General features: G+C 35.4%; 1 protein-coding gene across 1 annotated transcript in view; it reads right to left on the bottom strand.

Annotated features, from left to right (window-relative positions):
• The window catches only part of ppk23 (amiloride-sensitive sodium channel pickpocket 23), a 133,878-nt gene that overhangs the window by 84,454 nt on the left and 25,396 nt on the right, over positions 1–24,028 (bottom strand). The gene's annotated exons all lie outside the window — the stretch shown is intronic.

Raw genomic sequence — 24,028 nt, 5'->3', positions numbered from 1 at the left:
CACACACATCTTTCTCTCTCTCTCTCTCTCTCTCTTTCTCTCTCTCTCTATATATATAATTATGTGTGTGTGTGTGTGTGTGTGTGTTGTGAAATATGATTCGTGAAACGAAATTGAGATAAAATTAAATATCCGTGCAGTGAACAAAGAAGGACGATGAAAATTAAACATTTGGGATACCTCATTTACGTAACAATTAATATACCAGAGCATGCTGATAATTTTTTTCTCCAATTTTTATTTTATCATATACCTTTTGAAATCGTCGAATGAGGACAGCAATGTGACTGGTGGTCTGTGACCTTGAACTGTACCAAGTTTGAGGTCAGTGTGACGGTATTCTGAGAAGCTACAATTGTAAACATGACAGCATGTTTGGACATAAGTAGGGATGCGCACGAGACAAGATTTGTGGCTGTCTCGTCTCGAAAATGTGCTGTAAAAGTGATGTCTCGACTCGAAAAATGTATATTTCTCTATTGGAAAAGCCGTGTCTCGACTCGAATTTTGTCAGGAAAATCCTGTCTCGACTCGTCTCGTGCGCATCCTTAGACATAAGGTTAAAACAGCGGGCAGTGATAGAGTTTCTCACAGCAGAGTGTGATTCACCTCTGACATTCATCGTCGAATGGTGCAAGTGCATGGTACAGCATGTGTTGATGTAAATATAATGAGGCGTTGGGCCCGAAAGGCCAAGGATGCAGATCCAAGCACCTCATCACTGCACGATGAACTCCCTACAAGAAGACCAGTGAGTGTGACAGATGATCATCAAACTCTGGTCATTAAAATCCAAAACAGCTGATACAAAATAGGTACTGGTATATGAACTCCGAATGTCACATATTCATACATCAACACAAACACATGTGCGTAAAAGAAAAAAAAAACTACATTCCAAATCATCCGTCTTGGTTGTTACGCAATGCACGATAAACCCAATATACTTCCACATGAGGCGAAACAATGCTTACCAATGTGATATGTTCTGGAAAGGAAACCTCGGAACCCGCCAGATAAAGGATCAGCATATAACAGAACCCAAAAATCAAAGAACATCAAAACAAACAGCACTGCCAGATCTACACCCAGAAATGTTAACTGGGAGGGGTCCAAAGTATTTGAGGGGTTCAATACGTCTACATAATATGGAACCTGTCTTATACTGCACCCGAAAAGAAGATAAGTAATTCTTACTTACTGTCATCTATATTTTTGGAAAAAATGATAGAACGATTATTTTTATAAGAAAAGAAGAGTACATGATGGGACGTAAAATAAAATATTTGGCCTATATCAATCGTTTCTCTGTTAAACAAGTATAGTTCGTTAAGAAAGTCTACAGATGTTAGTCAAGTTTCGAAATTTTTGGAAGGTCCGGACCCGGTGGACCCCCCTCGTGGCTACGCCCCTGAGCATTGCTAACTAGTCCCAAATTCAATGTGGAGTTCCCCATCATACAGTTCTATGTGGAAATTATCAAGAGTATAAAATATACTTATTTTATAAAAGAAATATGTTTATACTAAAATACTATCCACAGAGGGGAAGGGGAGCTATCCTACATACTGACTTATTAATATTTGATTCACAAATTACTGTAGAAGAAGCCTTCATTATCAATATAAGCTAAGAATTAACTTGTAAATGCGGGTCTACTTTCACTTGTTTTCTCCTCTACTAGATATTTTCTTTCTTATTTTGTAATTCTGCAATCACTTTTGTTAATTGTCATTATATTGATTTGCTTCAGTATGGTCCCGTAATTTAAAAATATGAATGCATAAAAACAAATTCCATCTGTTAATTACTAGTGAAAAAAAAAAGCAGAAATCTTATTTAGCGTGAAAAACCTTCTCGTTCACTGGAAACCGTGCTGTGTTGCAGAAGCACTGCAACGACCAGTCCCTTTAAATTCTGAGATAGGGGAAAGGAGACTTAACATTTGCTCCAATTGCCGCCCTGGAGGAATCTGGTCGTTGTATGCTCGCTGCAACACAATATAAATTAGAGACTCTGTGACGGATTATTTTTCGCTTTTTAAAACGGATTAACGGAACGGACAGTTATAGAAGTAAAATATATGTTATTTAAAGTGTGTATATGCAAGTATTAAAAAGTATTTTTTTCCTGTTCTTTACTACTATTGATAATAATATTTTTTCTTGAAATACTTTGGTAGTTGCGCAACGCTGCAACACTAACATTAGCCGCCACTGGAAATAGACATAGTTTATCAGCAAGCTAACGTAAGTATATGAATTTAGAATCAAACGAAACACCAAAAGGCTTTTATTATAACAAAATTTAAATGGTTAACTAAACAACTTATTTGATATGATCATAGTAAATATTTTTGCGCTTCAGAATATTTCTCATTTGAGAAAGTCTTTAAAATCTAGCAAGAAAGCAGTTACAAAAATATGAAATTCTTGATAGATTAATCAAAGATTATAAGCTACCGGAACAATTTAATAATATGCATCATTTATTATTTCTTTTATTTATTCTGGTCTTTTTGAATTAATATGGAAGTCACAACGATCTTCAACCTTGAAATGTCTGCGTGAATCTGTCCTTTTTCAAATTCGCAATACCAAAAATCCAATTAATCTGCAAGTTTACACATTGGCAGATTTGTTACATCTAGTTATATTAACATTTGGATTTCCTCAGTGAAAGTAAATAAATTAATTAGTTAAAGCGGGAAATTATAGATTTTCCTTCGTCTTATGTTATCCTTTCAGAATTGGAAAATAGCAATAAATAAAAAAAAAAAAACATTTTCACAATTTGAAAGTGCTGAATAGTTTTAAGAAACAGTAAATAATTAATTTTTCCTATTTTTCCTTTTCTTTCTTAACTTTAACGCGTCCATTTTCAAGTATCGGCTATAGTGAGACGCGGGTTTACAGTTCAGTGTAGGAATTTACATGTGTTCGGTATAATTAAAGTATTTTGTTTAATTTATATTGAGCTGAAGAAGTATGCAATTAACTAACGAAGAATTGTATTCTCCATTTCGATTTTTTTCTAAATTATTTTACAAATAATACACAAAATAGTAACGTGAAAAAGTTTTTATAGGAAATATAATAATATACAGGGTGGACACAAATTCGCTTTCCTCAAAACAAGTAACGAAATAGAAAGAAATAAGCGAGCAATCAGCGAGTGTGCGGTTTTTTTTTGGACTTGAATTGGCACTACTGTGTCTATTAGTGTACATGTTTTCGTACGTGTTTTGTTTGAGATTTGTTTGCTGAATGAACTTATGCCGAGTAATACAAATGTCGAGACGAATCACAAATTAGCAAAGGAATAACGTGTTTTCATGCTACAAGCTCGTTGAAAACAATAAAAAAAAAAAAAATAAAAATAAAAAAAACACCAATGGTCAAAGCAGACTTCAAGAGAAGATTTCCAGGTGTGGAACCAGTGTTCGAAGTGGAAGAAAAGCAGAGGCTTCATTACGATTTTGACTGGACATACTGGCTATCAAAATGTTGAAATGCAGTGAGGTTATGTTGCCTAAAAGATTGCATCTCTATTTATATAATGACTGAAAAGCATTGAAGAACTTTGTAGTAACAAGGGGGAGGGTATGGAGAGACTTTGATCCCCTGCCAACAAATTTCTGAAAAAAAAAACTTACGTGTATTATAGAGAATTATACATGAAAATGCTCAAAAACCGAATGAGGATATTAACAATTTCCTACGGGAAAAATCCAGGTCCCTCCCCGACTGTAGCGTATTCTAAACCCCCGGAAGGCCCACCCTCAAGCAAACAACCCCTAAATATATCCATGTTCAAAACACGGCATTTATATGCATTAAGGCAAGAAGACACACACACACACACACACGTATATACATATATACATACGTAGCTACATTCATAACAAAGAAAACAATTCAATATAGCACATCAAAATATAAACTAGGTGAACTTGTTTGAAGAAACCTCATTTTAAAAACAAAAAGTAGGAAAAAGATATCTAAAATGTCGGTGTTGTCAACTTAGAAATTATTTCTATATAATAAATAAAATCCTTTTACGTGCGAAGCTATTCGTCAATTACTGTGTATAAAAATGGATTTATTAAACGTATTTAGCATCTACTTTCCAGTGACGGTATTGAGAAAACAGAGACGGTATGTCTTCATCACTGAAAAACCAGAGTCGGTATGGCATACTACCGCATACCGCCTCACTTCGACCACTGTGTGGAACCATCATCACGTCAAACCATGAGAAACTGGAACCAACGATTCGAGTCTACAGGTTCTGTGTATGATCTACTATGAAGCCGACGACCACGATGTGTACGAAATGAAGGAAACACTGAACTTGTTGCTCAGAGTTGTGTATCTAGCTTGAAGAAGTCTATCAGAAGGCGTGCACGTAATTTGGAGTGACACTACCTCTTTAAGGAAGATGCTAAATAATTTGAAGATAAAACCTTACCGGTCAAAGCTTCTGCACGCGTTGCATCAATATGATTCAGATTGACATGTTCAGTTATGTGAGTAGTTTCTTCTTCGGAACGAAGCTGACAGAAACTTCTGAAAACTAATTTTGTGGACAGATGAAACCTCATTCAAGATGAACGGTCGCTTAAACAGGCATAATTATGTTTATTGAAATGATAGCAATCCACATGAAATTATGACAGAAGAGATAAATGCCCCTGATGTCACTTACTGTTTTGGTGGTATTTGGAATAGTGGTGAAATAGGATTATCCTTTTTTGAAGGAACTCTTACGAATAACATATACCTTCAGATGTTGCAGGAAGTTGTCATTCCAGAACTTGAAAATAACCCTCGTTACAAAAACATTCAATTCACGTGGCAAGATGGAGCACCTTTTCTGTTTGATATTGTTATCATGGATTTCTTGGATCAATATTTCGATGAATGGATTAGTTGTCGTGATATGATAGATTGCACAGCCCGTTCATTTAATTTCACACCATGTAACTTTTCCATGTATGGTATTGTCAAAAACGTTTTTCGGGTAACTGCAGGAATTGGATTACTTCAAACAGCTAATTGAATAATCATTCAAAAGACTGGATGCCAATCCTTGGTTGGCTTATGATATTAGCACATCAGTGCTGAAGAGATGTACTGTGTGGATCGAACATAGTGGAAGACACTTTGAACAGTATTTGTAAGTAAAATGAAGATTGTCAAGTCACCTCACTTCTTTTATTTTATTTCTTAACATATTGCGGAAATCGACTTAGTGCCCATCCTGCATATTACTAGAAGAATGTTACTTAATTCTTAATGTAGAAATCCGAAATCTGGACTATAAAAATATTTAAAAGGAAATAACAAGACATTAAGGAAATGGATGCTTCCAATCAAAAACTAATATTTGTGGAAAAATGGAAATGCACACAACACAACCGTGTACTCAAGAGCCTAACCAAACAGAAATAGAAATCTCTATAAAGAAATAAAATAAACACAAATCTCCGGGGATAGATGGAATTCCGGCTGAGTTAACTTTAGCTGGAGGGGAAAAATTGTGGAACAAGATACACAAACTCATTCTCCTTATCTGAAACAAGGAGGAATTGCCACAAGAGTGGAAAGAATCAATCATTGTTCCAATTTACAAGAAAAGCGATAAAACTGATTGTAATAATTATTATAGAGGCATCTCTCCTCTGTCAACATCCTATAAAATCCTCTTAAACATTCTATTAGCAAGATTGACTCCATGTGCAGATGAAATTATTGGAGATTACTAGTGCGGTTTTAGGCGAAGTTAATCAACTATCGACCGGATATTTACCATTCAAAAAATACTCGTAAACAATGGGAATATAATACGCCGATTCATCAATTATTTATTGATTTCAGGAAAACCTACGACTCGGTTAGAAAGGAAACATTGTACAGTATTCTTACAGAATTTGGAATACCGAAAAAGCTAGTTAGATTAGTTAAGATGTGTTTAAATGAATCCCAAAGTAAGGTCCGAGTAAAAAATAGTCTTGTCCACGAGCAAGACCGTAATCAAAGGTAGCAACCAAGAGCTGAATGGTGTTCACCAGACTATGGCGTATGCTGATGATGTAAATCGGATAGGGGATGATAAGAGAGCAGTAGAAAGAAATGCATAGGCCTTATTAAACGCTTGCAGGGATATGGATTTAGAAATAAATGCAGAGAAAACTAAGTACATGGAACTTAGCCGGGATCGTAATACTGCAAATTATTGATGCGTCAAAATATATATAAAAAATGGAATCTTTGAGTTTTATGTCCCACGGTTATGTCGTCTAGGCTAAAGGAGAATCAAAATAACAAAGTGGACACTTTCAAATATCCAGGATCAATATTAGCATACCAAATCCATATTTAAGAAGAAATTAAATATCGGCAGGCAGCAGGGAATTCGTGATATTATTCAGTTCAAAATCTTTTGTCGTCGCGAATTCTGTCGAGGAATTTGAAGCTTAAAGTATATAAAACGGTAATCATGATTGTTGTGCTGTATGGTTGCGAAACATGGTCGCTTACTCTGAGGGAAGATCGTAACAAGTATTTGAAAATAAAATTCTGAGACGAATATTCCAACCAAGAGGAACGGGTACGGGAAATGACAGAAACCTCATAACGAGTTTCTGCATAATTTATACCCTTTACCAAACATTATTAGGATCTTCAAGTCTAGGAGATTTAGGTGGATGGGTCATATAGCCAGAATAGAAGAAAGTAGGAACATTTTCAAAATTTTAACTGGAAATCCAATCGGAAAACGAATATTAAAAAGACCTAAACACAGATGGGAAGGAAACATCAAGATGAATCTCGCAGAAATAGAAATATAAAGTAAAAACTGGATCCAGTTAGCTAAGGACAGAAGTCAATTTAAAGCTTTTATGAAAACGGCATTGAACCTCAAAGAGGTAAATTTGGTAGGTTTGTAGAATTAAAATATATAGACCACAATTTAGCCTGAATTATGGTCAGTTTAGTAAATATAGAGCATCTGGTTGGTTACTGTGCAAGTTGGTAGAAGAAAAGTAAATACAATAATTACACCGCCGGTGAAACTGGGTGCATTTGACACATTAGTCGGCTCAGATAACGTGATAATCCAAAGGAAGGTAACTAGAAAATAATTTTAAACAATCTCATATAGAGAATCCATGGTTATTGTCATTTCATCATAGTAATTATCCTAACCCAAGTTTTATAACTCACTTTATCTTCCGATATAGAATTTTGACAGAATTCAAAATAATATGATCACAGAAACATGCAGTTACCATGTATTTTAGTTCAAAATCATAAACAGAAATGTTCCAGTAGGTTAAGGACAATTTATTAGTTTCGAATAGAATTCTCGGCTGACACGGTAGCTTAGGGTTGACTGGCTGTTGCTGGGAGTAGACGTTGACAGTTGAGCTCCGGAAACAGTGAAATTGTTTGCGTGTTTCGACCTTTGTTTAATATATATTGTTCTAGCTGAAGAGCATCTTATAGGTTACGTTTTATAGTGGTTTGTAAGAAGTTCGCAAAAGTAGTGTAAATTTTAGTTGTGACAAAACCATCGCTTGAAACTCTCCAGCCCAGCTGAATTATATCTATACACGTTATGTGCGCGCTTTCCGGATATATTTTCGGCTATACAAGCTTTACAGCTCTATAACAAATATATATATATATATATATATATATATATATATATATATATATATATATATATATATATATATATATATATATATATATATATATATATATATATATATATTATTTAAAATAGACATTCCTATATTCTACCTCTTCCCAGGGCAACAAGGACAATAATCCGGTACTTTATGATAACGAAGCTTGTGGCCAGAATTGTTTGAACTTGTTTAATTTATGCTGTTAAAGATATAATAAGTGAGGAAGCCATGGTTGATTGAAGTGTATTTTTAATTTCAGTGAATTAAATGATAAGTATTAAGAAAATAGAAAGTTTAAAAGGAATAAAAATAATTTAATTTAGTGAAATAAGGATACTTAAGTGATTTCAAACGAATTGGGACCACAATATTTAATGGTATATATGTATTACACTCTCGAGATACGTATATACCCCCGCGCTTCCGTTCTACCTCAGATTCACCATTGCTGTCAATTTGGAAAAGTTTACGTTCATTCATTTTGGTGTCGAGGAGGACGGCACAATATGGCTTGACAATTCTGACATTCAGGCTAGTAGATACACTACAGATTCATCTTTATGTATCTCATTGCAAAATTTGAAATTTTATTTCTCCAAATTTTCCTATTCTCTAATTTTTGTTATTCTATAATTATTTATTTCCGTTTCAAGTATAGCACTCACATATTTGTCTTTGTTTTTCCTGTTTGCTTTCACAGAAACATTTCAGAGGTAAATGAGTTTAAAATGTAGTTCAAGAATGATTATTTGTTCCGTAAATGGTTGGGTAAGAAGTTACGTAAACATACACCAGGGGTTATTAAAGTCTGAAAACATGGACGTCACAAAACAAACTTGATACTTCAAAAATTTACTTCGGAGTCATCTCGCCCTTACAATATGAGTAAGTCTTTTTTCCCATGAGAAGCAGAATAAATTAATTCCACCTTGTGTGTACAGGCATGCAAGCAGCACAGACTTTGGATGCTCCACTCTATTCCCTCCCCTTCCGCCGCAAGGAAGTAGAAAACGAAAGCCTTTCAGTCATAGTAAAAGTGAGATTATATGGCAACAAGAATGTTATAAAACAGAGGATCTGCCCATACAAGAAAATCGTGAAACCATACGTCATAGCTTCGCCACACCTACTCTGCCCACTCCGCGCCACTAAGATTGCAATGTTTTGAGCCAACAATCATGGCGGAAACGAGAGTAGCCAATCAGACGTGCCGATTCAGACAATGCTCGGTTGTAGTTTTTTTTTTTTTGGCTTCATTAAGTTCCTATGATGAAGATACGTATGGACAGATCCTCTATTTTATAACATCCTTGTATGGCAAGGTGTTTAAACTTTAAAGGACTGTTCTGTAACGGCAGACGATCCTAAAAGAACCACACCAAAACAAGTGAACAAAGGGTAACATCAAGCATTGTGTCTTATGCTATGTTGCCAAATTCCTCGTGGTCATCATTTAACCTTCATGTGCCATATTAAAATAACTAAAATTTGGGTTGGGTCGATTCTCATTCGTATACAAGAATAAATGTTCATAATGATTTTTTAAAAACATATTTATCTTCATATTACTTGCGAAGATACTTGACTTTCTGATTACATTATAGAGCAGCCCTGGATTGAAATACCGAAAACAAATATTACTTTTATACACGAACAACAAAATTGGTCGTCTCACTAACTTGTTTTGTCATCGTATGCAATTACTTCATACTAGACAAATCACTTTTGGAAAAACGACTTCACTAGAAAGAAGAAAAAAATACAAAGGAAATTTGGGATGGCTGTAGGTGTCACGTTCCCTAGTTCGTACTATCTTTTAGTTGAGAAATTTTCTTCTACCTAGCAAGTTCATCTGGAGTGCCGGAGTAGGTGAATTTGTGTAATATTTGTATATTATACTTATTTAACATGTTACAAATTTAATACGATTCGCTCCAGAAAGTAAGTTTCCTTAGTAAACACACAAAGAAGACAAGTTGACCTTGAATAGTTAGTTGCCACAGATACACTACAGGTGACATTACTTTTAGCACATTCACTACTGGAATTAATACGATTATATTGTGGAATCAATTTCTGTATTCCTGTGTAAAAGTCTGCCGCCTGGGAGTAGAAGCTGTGTGTGACAACTATCTGCAATTGTTCATTACTATCAAAATGCTTATCGGACTTGCATTTCTTGAGGTGTAAGAAGACATGAAAATAGCTAGGAGCAAGATCCGGACTGTACGGCGGTTGACATGTTTGGACATCTACCTGATCTTGCTCTGAACGATTTTCATGTCTTCTTACATCTCAAAAAATATATGCCTGATAAACATTCTGATAGTGATAAATAATTGCAGAGGGCTGTGAAACACTGATTCTACCCCCAGGCTGTTCTTTGTTACGACATTGGAATACAAATGTTATCCTATCCAAGTCTGAATTTCATATGACAATTCTGTAGTGAAAATGTTGCATATAGTACCGCGGCAAACTCACAACATACTGCATTTAATGAAACAAACGAATCCTTTTGCATGTAAGTTCATATCAATATGTAGGTCAAAAATTGATATGGAGCCACTCTAATTTCTCTCCAGAAATCCAAGATGGCCGCCATTTTAAAAATGGCCACTTTTCCAGATCTTCTGCTCAGAGTTTTGCAAATAACTGCAGATATATAATAATTCTGTCACTTTTTTATTATGTTATTGGTAGAAGATGAAATAAGCTTTCAAACGATTACAAACAATTGTATGTTTGCTTAACAAATATGGACGCTACTTTCCAATATGGCGGATCCTTCCATATCCCCTTTGCGGACTTTCGCTAATAACTTAATTTTCATAAAAGTTTTGCAGTGTTTTCCTTTTGGCGTCGATAGAACATTAAATAAGCTTTCCAACGATTACAAATATATGTATATTCTGTTAACCAAACAGCTGTAATTTTTCAATTTCGTTGTTCAGGTGCGCAACTGTGGTTATTTTTCTGTCTTTTTAGAAGATGCTTTTAAAATGTGTCAAGAGGTGGTACCCTAATCTTAAGTTATTTTTATTTGCATTTTTCACACAATTGTTCCACTAGCAAGGTACGCGCGATGTATTATCTTTAAAAATAAATACTTTCCTCAGCAATGTTTTCTTCTTGCCCTTTTTGCAACCTTTTTTTAAAAAGAATTATTTGGTACAAAACAAAAGTTTTTACAATTATAAGCAGCATTACATGACATTTTAGTTGACACGCGTCTCATCCTACCGTAAAGAAAGACACAAAATATTCTGTTATTGATAAACAAAGAAATAGTGTGTAAAGAAGGTAATTACAAATATCGACAGCCGAGTGCAGACTTAGACAGGCACGACACATTCGGGAGCATGGACCTAGAATGGACTGTAAGAGCAGATCCTTGGGGCTGCCATAATGACAGCCAGAGATTAAACTAGACTGATAGTCGACATTTATTATACTATAAATATTTTGTTCTCTGTTACGCGACAGAACAAACCATTATTTTTATTAATTGTAGCTGCATCTTCATTTTGTACTGATTGAATGGCGTCTGAGAAGAAGTTCAGTTTGGCAGCCGATGTTCCATGTTTGAAGCCAATGAACTGGTTTCTGCATAATATGTCAAAGAGACCGCAAAAGTGAATCTTTAGTGTGTCCAGCTGGAAACAAGAGATCCACGGATCTGAATGCAGGATATCGTTCACTTGTGGGAAACCTTACAAAGTTTCAGGAGGAAAATGCCCCTCCGAGGGATATTCATTTGGATCTGTGGAAAGAAGGGCAATTAAGTATAGTTGAAAGTTTAGCTAAAAACTCTGCTAAATATCATAAATCCTGCCAACTGAAATTCAATAACACAAAACTCGACAGACTTTTGAAGCAGAAACGTAAGTCAGGTACCATATCCTTCGAAGAAGAGACAACTGATGATATAGTTAACACACGAGAACACCCAAAGCGTCAGAAACCTAATGTCCCATTTCCAAAAATATGCTTCTTTTGTGATCAACCTTCAACTACTAATGATCCTTTGCGGCGCATACAAACCAAAGATATCGAGCAAAATATTCGTCAATATGTGGCAGAAGCCGCTAATCACATCCTTTCTGCAAAACTAGCAGAAGGTGATATGGTGGCACGGGAATGTATGTATCATCTTAAATGTCTCAACAAATAATACAATTCTTGTTGTCCTAATACTATTAACCCTAAAAAAGAACTTTGTGATATCCTTCAAGGAATAACATTTTCAGATCTAGTTAACTATATTGAGGATGTGCGCCAGAATGCTGCTATAAATCACACTTATCCCGTATTCCAGATGCCAGAACTTGTACGTAGATATACCGCACGTCTGCATGAACTAACTACTTTGCACGAAGCCCAAGAATACGTCAGCGAACCACACTCAACTCGACTGAGGGAAAAAATATTGGCTCATTTTGATGACATGCGAGAGGAACGGTCTGGCAAGGAGTATGTCCTGGTATACAATGAGAGTGTTGGTTATAGTATACTCCAATCATTTATCAGTTGTGATACTGAGGCAATTACTATTTCAAAAGTAGCAAAAAAAAAAAAAAAAAAAAAAAAAAAAACAATTAGAAAAATGTTTTAAAAAAGTATCAGTTTGATGGGACATTCTCGAAACAGTGTCAAGAGAAAGCTGTTGATCCTCTTTTACTTTCCCTTATAAATACGGCTCCTCCTCAAAATCATTACAACTGACACAGGAAGCTTTAACTATTTGTCAGCTAATTGCTCTGAATATGACATCACAGAAAGAAACTGAGCCAGGTGACCGAGATAGAGGCAAGAGGCCCCAGAAACAAAATCATATGCCTTTATCAATTTATGTTGCCTTAAATGTCCACGCTAAAACCAGGAAAAAGGAACTAGTAGATAATCTTCACTCAACGGGGATGTCTATTTCATATGACAAACTTCTTCGAATTTCGTCATCTCTTTGTAATGCAGCGGTAAGACGGTTTGAAAGGGAAAATGTATTGTGTCCTCCCCATTTGAAGCTGGGTGTATTTACCACATCAGCTTACGATGACTTAGACCACAACTTGTCTAGTATAACCAGTGACTTTTCGTTTCATGGAACCAGCATATCCTTATTTCAGCACCCTGAAAAAGTTAACCTCGGATCAGACCGATCTATTGAACCATATGCGTGTACTAAACGTAAGTCTGCTCCCAAGATTCCCCAAAGGTTTACTGCTGTTGTCCCTGACTACTTAAAGTCCTCTCAACCATCGATACCGGACGTATTGCAGGCAGATTTCTCCCCAAACCGTCAAATAATAGACAGACATACTGCTACTGAGCTTAACTGGCTTTCCTCTTATACCCAGAGAAGTAGAAAATCCTGGTCAGTGTATTATGCTCAACATGAAGCGGTTTCTCTTCTGCAGTCAGTAACAGGTATGTTACCTCTCTTCAATGAGGACTTAAAATCTGTGCCAATGATGAAAAATGGGTTGGATATGATTGCGGATGCAACCGAGTTCCTTAATCCTGGCCAGTCGCCTGTAATATGTATGGATCAGCCACTGTATGCAATAAGAAAATAGGAAGGAATAATATTCATTTATTTAAAATTGCTAAAACAGCAACGAAATCAGAACTTTTAAAAAGAAATCTGAAGGTCGATGTAGATTTGTTCTCTAAACTTTGTCTTTGTTGCATAAACCGAGATCTAGACATCTATAAGTTTTTTAGTCATGAAAATCAGCCTTATCCACCTTCCTTATCGCAGCATGGCACACTTAGATCTGGTAATAAATCAGCACTTGCAACCTGTTTGTTAAGTCTCTTGAACGACAATACTGTCGAATCAAATTGCACAGCCGAAGAAGAAGAGAGAATGATGAAGGAGAAGAGGATGACGATTTCGATAAACCTGTCAGTGTTACGGGACTTCTCAATGTTCCAGATCTGTTATCAGAAGATCCCTCTGTTAGTCGGCCTAACTCGTTCGAAGGTACCTCAGTACCATCAACTAGCGCAGAGAAATACTGTCAGGAAATTCCACCAAAGACACATGACGTCTTTTTGTATGATGGGTCAGGGCTTGTTCATAGACGTAATCCACGATCAGTCAAAACGTTTTCTGAATACTCTGTTGTTGTGATTAATTACATACAACATGGCATTAGAAAACACTCTTTACAGCGAGTGGACGTCGTGTTTGATACGTATGATGATGTAACCCCTAAATCATATGCTCCTGTTAGCAGAGGCTCAGGAGCTCGCAGACAGGTGAGAAGAAACGGCACAATACCGAAGAACTGGCAAGAATTTCTTCGCAATGATGACAATAAACGAGAATTGTTTAATCTACTAGCAGAAGATCTTATTTCCTGCCAAGAGTTGCAGAACATCCAGCTTATTGTTACTTTTGAACACGAGGTGAAAAAGAATGATAAGGCAAAGACCAGCAATTTGCTCAGTTGTAACCATCATGAGGCCGATACAAGAATATTTCATCATCTTGCTGATGCAGCAGACAGTGGTAGCCGACACGCAGTAGTTCACACCGTTGACACCGACGTTGTAGTACTGGCGGTATCATATTTTGCTGATCTTCAAAAAAAGAGGTTTACAGTCACTCTTCGTCCATCTGGGGTCAAAAGACAAATTTAAGATTTACCCAGTGCACTCTATTGTTAAAGAACTGGCTGAGAAAAAATCGGTAGCCCTCCGTGGTTTTCATGCTTTCACTGGGTGCGATACTACATCATTTTTTTGTGGTAGTAGTAAACGAACGATGTGGAAGACGTGGTGCTACGGAAGCCTTTACATTCTTATTCAGTCCTCACAGTGAAATACCAGCATCAGCGCTATGTGTGCTGGAGCGTTTTATCATCCTCGCCTACTGCGCTTTCTCCTCTGCCACTACTCTAAATGAAGCCAGAAAGAATCTGTTTACTTCCTACAAACGAACTATGACGAATATACCCAGCACCTCAGCTGCAAAAATGCAGCTGAGGTGGGGGTACTGAGAACTTATTATCAAGCAGGACACATTTGGGGACAAGCTCTTCAGTCCCACATTCTTAATTCAGATCTACGAAAGTGGGGATGGAAGTTAGTTGGAACTACTCTGTCGCCCATATGGTCGGAACTTCCAGAAGTGTCCCATGCACTGCGTGAATTTATTACATGTCAGTGCAGAAAAGGTTGCCGTTCGGAAGCTTGCAGTTGCAAAAAACTTAAATTGTCTTGTTGTTTAATATGTAAGTATTGCACTGTACAATGTGAAAACAAACAGAGTTAATGAGATTCTTTAAAAAATGTGCAAAGGAGATTTGAAAAAGACGCCATTTTGAAAATGGCGGTCATATTTGTTTCAGTAAATATGGTATTTTGTATTCGTTGTAAAGCTCGTTACATCCCCTACCAATATCAAAAAGAAAATCTTAGGAATTTCTTCTACAAATTCAGATATTTGCAAAAATGTGCAAAGGAGATTTGAAAAAGACGCCATTTTGAAAATGGCGGCCATATTAGATTACCAGTGAGAAATTCAGGTGGCTCCATATCAATTTTTGACAGATGTGTAGACACCTACTAGTACGCAAAAGGATTTGCTTGTTTCATTAAATGCAGTATTTCGGTCATTCTTATGAGAGTGCCGCTCTACTAATAATAGTGTCACCTGTGGTGTATCTGTGGTAATAAATAGCTCAAGGTCATTGTGTCTTCTTTGTTTTACTGACCGCAGGAAACTTACATTCTGGACATGCCTCGCATATTATGTAATCATTATGTAACTATAATACATTACATATCCTACATCCTAATATATTATATAACCTATTATTTGTATAACTTTGACATATTGTGTAACCTTTTCTACCAGCTTGCTGTATTATGCTTTCTCTGTGTAAACTTTTGTATGCCATGTATTTTCCTCAATACTTCACTTTCTAAAAGCTCTAACTTTTGTTTATGAGTTTATGCGAACAAATATCCAAGTGAAATGTTAGCTGAAAATATAAATTATAATTTATGTAGTACCCAAGTGAGAAACATTTTAGATGGATTGTTAGTAGTGACTTTTGTAAAAAGTTATGTCTAATCACATATATCTACGACTTTTACGAGTATTTCTATGAACAATGAATTGTACAACCTAAAATACTATGCCCTAATTCTTTTGTATTGACTCCATTCCCATAGGAAGTAGTCACAAATGCACTTCTCTCGTTTAAGTGATCAATACCATTATGTTGGTATCTGATAATTATGTTACGTGCGTCTTTTAACCGAAACTAGTAATGCGCAAATGCGGCAAAGATCGATTAAACTATACCTTGGCTCCAAAAGTCTTGCCGAGAAGGTTCTCTCTCTCCTTTTACGCACTTTTAGTTGACCTTGGTTCATTTGCCTATTACAATGCTAGCAACTTACATACAAAGTAAACGCGTGTTATGAAACATTCCTATATATATATATATATATATATATATATATATATATATATATATATATATATATATATATATATATATATATATATATATATATCCAATGTTACAAAGTAATTACAAAATTGAACAACATAAGATAAGTAAAAGATACGGGCCACTGCACTAAACTTTCTTTCTCCTACTTCTTTAAACTTTCTCGTTTCATAAATTAAATTGTACTATATTACAGTTATTATTGACCATATATTAATAAAAACTCATCACAGGAGTAAACAATGCCTTGTGGGGATTGTGTATGGGAATTCTTTCATAAGTTTAAACACTGGTGAATATCTTAGGGTAATCAAAGTTAAAAAGTGAAAAATGGAATACTCGGCTAATTAGCATAATTTAAAAGTCTACCTACTAGTAGTCATAGTAGTTATTCATGCCAGTAAAGAAGTTTCTAGCTTTTCAACATACCAAATTGTATTTACTTATAATTATTCCGATTTTAATTTTTATTTTACATTTTAATATTTAACACCAACCAAAATCGATTATCTCTCCAATTTATATTTTTCGAGTGGGCGCGGTGGCTTAGTGGTAGCGTGTTCACCTCCGGTGCTTGGGATCCCTGGTTCAATCCCAGCTCGTGCCGCATGGACTTTGTGGTGGACAAACACCGTGATCGTGGGTTTTATCGGGGTTCTCCCGTTTCCTCCCACTTCCTTCATTCCACCATTTTACTCATCTCTCATCATTACCGTCTCCTTTAGCCTAACCGGCATAAACGTGGGACGTAAAACTTACAGATTTCATTTCATATTTTTCGATGGCAGAATTTCTTGTAGAAGGATTGGATTGGTCTCTCCTTGAAAACAGAATTGAATTTCATAGAAGAAATATTAGTATACTAAGCAACTACGAGTCAAACAAGAGACGATTTAAAAAAAAACGGGATATTTTACGTCTTGTTTGCTTTATTCTCGAGACACCGAACTACTTTCTGAAAAAAAAATCGCGTTAAAAATGGGACGCCTGGCCACCCTACCCTACAATAAAATTTAAACGAATATTTTCGTTCATATGAGCATGTAACGTGAGGGTGGAGTTTCATGGCGACGAAGAATGACAATAATCCATCTTCGTTTCGTATTATGAAACACAAAAGAGGGCAACAGGAGCAGAGACAATCTCATTTATATAACGATTTAAGAAAATGCATATTTCCAACATAGCAGTTGTCAGTGTCAGTGTGTTAATTATTTACCAACCAATCGTAGCCTTACACTTGGGAAACTATGGGACGACAGTAAGCTAGCAGACAATCATGTTGTTCACGTCTCTCACTGCAGAAGATGTGTCGCGGAGTAATATACAGGGGTAGACAAAACAAATCTAAAAAAAAAACTTCATACAGGACACATAAGTTTTTCCCTCCACTGTACAACATATGTTGCGGTTGCTGATCGTTTTTTGTTTTCAATGTGTCATGTCTACCTTTCTCTTCCGTCAGCAGTAACCAGTTCACCTGTGAGTGTCGTGGTGTGAAAGTGGTGCGGTAAAATGGGCGACCTGACAGACTTCCAAAGAGGCATGATCGTTGGTGCCCGTCTGGTTGGAGCTTCAGTGGCAACAGTGGTGAACATTGTGGGGGTATCGAAAGGCACTGTGTCCAATGTCACGAGGGCATACACAATTCATGGGCAAACGACGACTGCAAAGCACAACAGTGGTTGAAAGACAATCCTGTCAGATAGGAACCGGAGGGCATTAAAACGGATTGTAGCACCTAAAAAGAAGACCACTGCAATGAAAATTACGTCTGAATTCAATTCCGGCCTACAGAACCCGGTTTAATCGAAAACGGTGCGACGGGAACTTCATAAAATGAAAATTCATGGCAGGGCCGCTATCGACAAACCCCTGGTCACAGCAGTAAATGCGAAGAGGCGTATCCAGTGGTACAAGGACCACAAGGCGTGGACTCATGAGCAGTGCAAACAAGTAATGTGGTCCGATGAATCGACCTTTACCTTGTTTCCAACAACCGGCGTGTTTACGTATGGAGAACACCGTCGCAGGCCTATGATACAAACTGCAGATTCCATCATAGCCCTGCATGGAATGACGAATGCTAAGGCGTATGAGACCATTTTGGGGGACCAGGTTCTACCCATGGCCCAAATATTGTTTCCTGATGGTGATGGCATCTACCAAGATGATTTGGCATCATGTGACGCTGCAGAAACGATGAAATCATGGTTTGAGGAGCATGACCAGGAGCTATCACACCTTCCCTGGGTCCCACAATCACCAGATCTAAACATCATTGAGCCATTGTGGTCTGAGTTAGAAAGGCGTGTTCGGTCTCATTACCCTCCACCAGTATACGTCCATTCCACGTCGGTTCCAAGCTGTTTTGGAAGCAAAAGGAGGCCCCACATCATACTAGGTATGATTTTCACACTTTTGCAAACGTTTTAAATTTTTTTGTCCAACCACTGTATTTCGCTTTGTTTACGTCTACTTTGTTCTAAGGCTGGAAAGGCTTTAGCTATCGATGGTCTCAAATTTGTTTCTTGGTTGAGGTTTTTACAAAGCAGCGGCTATTTGTTTGTAAGTATTGGAAAATCGTTCAAGTTATGTTAACCACAATTCCAGGAAAAGTTTGGAGGCAGACTTCCGCCGAGTGAGTACAGCATTAAGTACTTGCCCGAAAAATATATTAGGAAAAAAAAAAAAGATCGTTGGACAAGCATGCAGAAGATGGTTCAAAAGTATATGAGGGGAAACAATCCAGCATATAAAGGACAGAATACTGGTGTCTCTCAAAAAGCATAGGTGCCGACATTGAGCGTTGTAAAAAAGCACTTCAACATGTTGCGAAAAAAGTAAAGATTCATACTCAACAATTTTGTGGTCCAAGAGTTAAAGAAGCCTAACAAATGAAAAGCGTGGCATAATGTCGATTGTCTCAGAAAACATTTTCAGGAAACAAGGCTTAGTTGTAGTAGTATGAGTCCTCATTGATGCAGCTAAGTCAGCAAATAAATAAATTAAAAAAAAAAGTGTTTTGGCCCGAAGTTACTGACCTAGATTTTGCAGACGTACCTTGCTCCACACCCAAATTTTGGGAGGGTTGCGTAGGGCTATCACTTTTACGTTTTAGAAATTGCCAAATGATTAATTTATTCTTTTTGGTGACGTTTATCACTTAATATTGTTTAATGGATTAATACAAAAGTCCATTGTCTTTCCGTAGGTTATGGGTACACTCATGCTCACTTTTAAATTTTGAGAGGAGTGTGTTGGCCCACCCCTTAAATTCAGAAAGTATCAAAAACATAATTTCAAAAATGTTCTCTAGGGCTCGAATATATAACTCTATAAAAATTTGGTTGGTCTTGCTTATCCCTTTCTATGGGTAAAAAATTGCCAAAATATTCAAATTGCCATGTTCTTACCACGTGGTCGGTTATTGACCTGATTTATTTTCTTCGATGAGCCTTTATCACGTTATATTGTTGACTACAGGAGTCTATTTTCTTTTATAAACATGGGTACATTGATGCTTTCTTCTCAGAATTCTGGAGGAGTGTATTGGTCCATCCTTCAGTTTGGGAATTGACAAAAAAATAAAATTTGATAAATATTCTCTAGGAGGCGAATATATGTCTACATTTGAGTGGTTCACGTTGAATCTTTCTATAACTGAAAATTACCAAAACTATACGTAACGTTTTATATTTTAGCGGGAAATTTGAATTAGGATGAGGCAGGATTTTGAATGTAGTGGGGACCAACGTAGATCAGTGGTAGAGCAATTACCTGTGGTGTGGGCTTCCTAGTTCAATCATTGGCCAAGTAAGTTTGTGGTGGACAACATTGTGTCTGGATTTTCTCGGGGAACCCCCGTATCCTTCTACATTCTCATTCCACCAATTCTTCCATCATTCACTTACCTTAATCATCTGTCTTCTTTAGCCTAACGAGCATAATCATCGGATGTTAAACTGAAATAATTTGTTTCATTTTTATTTTTAAATGTAGTACCCCAAGTTCGATTAAGATGTGAGTTTATTGCAAGATATGATTATATGAATGGGTACATTGGTTTCTTCTCTTAAATAGGATTTATGATATATCTCCTCGATATTTTAGGACGGACTCACCCTTAAATTTAGGAAAACGTAAAAACTAAAAATTGATAAATGGTTTTTGGGACTGAAGTATATAATTCTGTAAAATTGGATGGTTCGTGTTTTTTTTTTCTTTCTATGGGTTGAAAAATTGCCGAAAATTGAAATTTGGTAAGTTTGAGAACCAACTTACCTTCCAAGATGTTGTTTTATTGTAACACATAATTATATGAACAAGTACAAAGTCTCATTTTGGTTTACTGGACATGAGTATCTTGAGACATTCTTAAATTTTGTGAGAAGTACATTGGCCAACTTTTAAATTTAAGAATTATCAAATAATAAAATTCGATAATTGTTCTCTAGGCCTTGAGGATGTATTTTTGTATATTTGAATGATCACGTTGATCCTTTGCATTGGTAAAAATTGCCCTGAGAGACTTTATTACATCACAAATAAGTACAGGACATAACCTATGACCATTGGTGAAACTTTATCTGTGGTGAAATGTGATTGGTTGATCCCATTTTTTAACTCAAACTTTTGGGTTTGAAACCTGATAGGTAACCATTAATATATCACATTTTGAACCTTAGAATTACAGTTACAATTTATAGTTTAAGATCATTGTTGAAAAAATTAGAACTTGTAACCTGATAGATAATTATTAAAACCGATTGATATCCAACAATAACAATTTCACATTTTGAATTTTAGTTGAAGCTCATAGTCTTAAGTAATTGGTGGAAAGCAATTCTTGGTACAATCTGATTGACTGATCACGTTCACATCTTTATTTAAATGTTTTTTTAATTGAAAAATTTAGTTTAATTTTTTCAATCACTATTTTAAAAATGTCAATCTTAGTTTTGTAGTTATAACTCATAATATGTAATTGGTGGAAATTTTAGGATTTGAAGCCTGATAGCTAATTATTAAAACTTATTGATATTCACTAAGAATTTCATACTTTGAGCCCTTAGATTTGCGGCCATGATTCAGTCTAAGATCATAGATATAGTTGAATAGTTGAAAATTATTTATTTATTAATCAAATGGTTTAAATTCGTCAATTTGTTAATCGAATAATTGAAAACCATTTGTTTGTGAATGGAATAGTTGAAAACCAAATAAAGTTTGACGATTAACCGTGAATCGTTTATCGTAACACAATTTTTCTGCTTCTCAATCTTTAGTAAGACTATTCATGGCTTTGGGTTAATTGATTTAACAAAAGAGACACTGACCAAAGCTTAAAACTTTATTTTAAATTATAATTTGTAACTGTTTCGGATATCTAGCATATCCTTCTTCAGACACGATCGAAATTAATGAAAATACAGACATATATATAAATGTTGTTATAACAGAGTTTAAATTCTTTAACCGTCCCTCTTTTTAATTAAATTCTCAATCTTTGTTTTGCTATAGAATTTAGTTGAACTTTTAAACTAAAAACTTTTGTAGTAGCTGATAGGCAGTGGCGTATTTAGAGGGAGGGCTGTCAGGCTTAAGCAACTTCCCCAAATAAATTTGTTGTTTTCTGGATTCCACGTACAACAATAATCCTTCTTACCATTTCTCAGAATTTAATTGACTTTCCATTTTCTTATGCTCTTTGTTCAGAAATAATATTGTATTTGTCAAATTTCATTCCATGTAAGAACCGCTTTCTTTTGTCCATTCTGTTCTTCTGTTTTTTTTCTTAGTTGTTACTTTCTTTTGTTTATCCTATCATACTTTCAACCGTTGCTAGTTCTGATTCAAGTCGACCGTCGCCAGTAACACCAAAACTAAGAGGAGCTGATAGGCGAAACTGCTGTTCTACACCGACTTGCACGAATATTAACATAACGAATCTTTAGTTATTATAGCAAAAGAATACTTACATCTTTTAGTTATAAAGAAAGGTAAATGTTTGAATTAAAGAAAATCAAGAACTGGGAATAAGTAGCCCGGGAAATTAGGTAGGCCAAGAGGATGTAGGCCTTATATCTCGTAGGCCTACATCCTCTTGTAGGCCTTATATCTCGAGAACTACATATAGGGTAGCCAAACAAATCTATCAATTTACTCAGTATGGTGCGCTTATTCCGTTAAAAATATGAAAACTTGATTTAGGGGCCGTTCAAAAATTTTGTGGCCCCTGATCAAAAAAATCAATATATTTCATTGAATCAAACTTTTTTTTTATACGACTTATATGTGAAAAACTACAAATAGTGTAGCCAAACCAAAACTAACAATTTACTCAGCATGACGTGCTTATTTCGTAAAAAATATGAAAACTCGATTTAGGGACCGTTCAAAAATTTTGTGGCCCCTGATCCAAAAAAATCAATATATTTCATTGAATTAAACATTTTCTTGTATGTCTTATATGTGGAGAACTACATATAGCGTAGCCAAACGCAAACTATCAGTCAACTCAGTATGATGTGCGTATTTCGTAAAAAATACGAAAACTCAAATTAGGAGCTGTTCAAAAATTTTGTGGCACCTGATCCAAAAACTAATTCTTGGCCTAGATCGCAATCTTTTGATCCAATTTTTTTGATCATTCCTAAAATTCTTGTTTCTCACAGGAAAGTTTCAATAAGAAATTTGCTGAAGAAAATTCTTCTTTCAATCGTTTGAGAGTTCTATATTCAAATTGGATTTCTTCGCACAAAACATAAAATATTTGAAAAATTCCCTATTGAGGCTCGGATGAAAGCAGAAGTTTGGAGTGGTGTTACAGGAAGTTTAGGGGGTGACACCCCGATGGGGGGGTCTAGTGGAATGCCTGACCGAAACTAATATGTTTTTTTTATATTAACTGACGTAGTACTTTAACATATATAAGTTTGATTGGATTATCTGCTGGGGACATGGTTATGAAAAATGAACCGCTTTGCTTAATTTTTTAATTTGAAATATTTTGATGGCTGTTTTAAAATTTTAGTTTGGAAATTTGTTGAATCTTAGGATTGTAGACATAGTCTAAGGCATATTGGTGAAATTGGTTTAGAACTTCAAACATGATAAGTAATTACTAGAACTTTTTAATATGTAACAACAACAATTTCATATTTTGAATCAATCACAATTCATTTATAGTGTCTTTGCTAGAAAGTTATTCTTCGTGTAATCTGATTGCCTGATCACTTTCAATTTTTTAAATTTTTGAATTGAATTTCTAAGTTTAAATTTTCTCATATTTAATAATGACTCATTGAAAAGTTTTTATGTTGATCACTTTCAAATTTTCGTTTAACATTTTTCAAAAGTTTTTTGAAATTTTTTGTTTAAAAATTTTCAGTAGTTGCTTTTAGGTTTTTGTTTAAAAATTTAGTTTGAAAAATTTGTTTGTTTTTACAGTACCTGAAATTTTGTAGCTCACTGAAAAATTTCACAAGACTAAGAAAGGAATTGTTTCTATAGAAGCGGAACAGTTTAGAATAGGATGATCTGGCAACACGCTACAAAACATCGTCATGATGCAGTCATATGTATCAGACCAAGTTTATGCAACATCAGGATAATTGGACCACATTTGTTTATCATTGCTTTTGATAGTTTTGAGTCGTACATGAAAACAGAAATTATTTAAATAATATTTTTATTTTCACTTTTCATTTAAAAATAAGGTCACAATGGTTAGTCATGTTATCGTTGACCGCAAATATCAATATCAGATTAAGGATTTGGATGTTTTTATACAGCATATTTTCCACTTCTTGTACCAGAATTTCTTCAAAGCATCATTTTAATCCAAATTAAAATT

This window comes from Thermobia domestica, chromosome 16 (assembly GCF_964235325.1).
Source record: "Thermobia domestica chromosome 16, izTheDome1.hap1.1, whole genome shotgun sequence".
NCBI lineage: Eukaryota > Metazoa > Arthropoda > Insecta > Zygentoma > Lepismatidae > Thermobia > Thermobia domestica.
Note: the sequence above shows the minus strand (reverse complement) of the source record. Positions and strands in the feature narration are given on the sequence as shown.